This window comes from Penaeus monodon, chromosome 28 (assembly GCF_015228065.2).
Source record: "Penaeus monodon isolate SGIC_2016 chromosome 28, NSTDA_Pmon_1, whole genome shotgun sequence".
NCBI classification, from domain to species: domain Eukaryota; kingdom Metazoa; phylum Arthropoda; class Malacostraca; order Decapoda; family Penaeidae; genus Penaeus; species Penaeus monodon.
Genome location: NC_051413.1, coordinates 27,802,706 through 27,803,190, shown reverse-complemented (window position 1 = coordinate 27,803,190; position 485 = coordinate 27,802,706). Strand labels below are relative to the sequence as shown.

At 39.6% G+C, this 485-nt stretch overlaps 1 protein-coding gene across 1 annotated transcript in view; it reads right to left on the bottom strand.

Moving 5' to 3' along the window:
• LOC119591131 overlaps positions 1–406 on the bottom strand; it is a 2,552-nt gene extending 2,146 nt beyond the window's left edge. Inside the window, exon 1 of the mRNA XM_037939845.1 lies at positions 347–406. The gene's annotated coding sequence lies outside the window, so the exon portion shown is untranslated. The remainder of the gene's footprint in view (positions 1–346) is intronic.
• Positions 407–485: the final 79 nt, after the last annotated feature.

Genomic DNA, 485 nt, shown 5'->3' with positions numbered 1-485 from the left:
ACAATGTTCTTCATCAAGTCCTAGTATAATCATAATTATCACCACCGCCAATAATATTGTGAATTACTCGTGCACACAAGAATTACCACAACCGCTTGTCAGGATTACAAGCCCTCAAGCAATACACTTAATCGAATAGTTCTTCTAGAAGTCAAACTGCTCATCTAACTTTCCCTCTACTTATTCGTATAAACAAACACTTTTCTGCGTGGTTCATTTTGAGATCTGTCGCCACACCTGTACTATGGGATATATCTTTTATCACATTAATCACAGACTAACAAGAGAAATAACATTCAGCACATTATACTTGTATGTGTGAACCAGAGCAAGATAGAGTTTACACCTGAAATGTGCTTTCGGGAAACACCTGAAGCCACCAAGTGCCAACAGGAAAATAGTTACGTCGTCGCACAAGGCAGCCAGCTCGCCAATGGATCGTGTCTCTAGCAAAGGTCAACAACTTTCTCTCTTTCCAAATACAT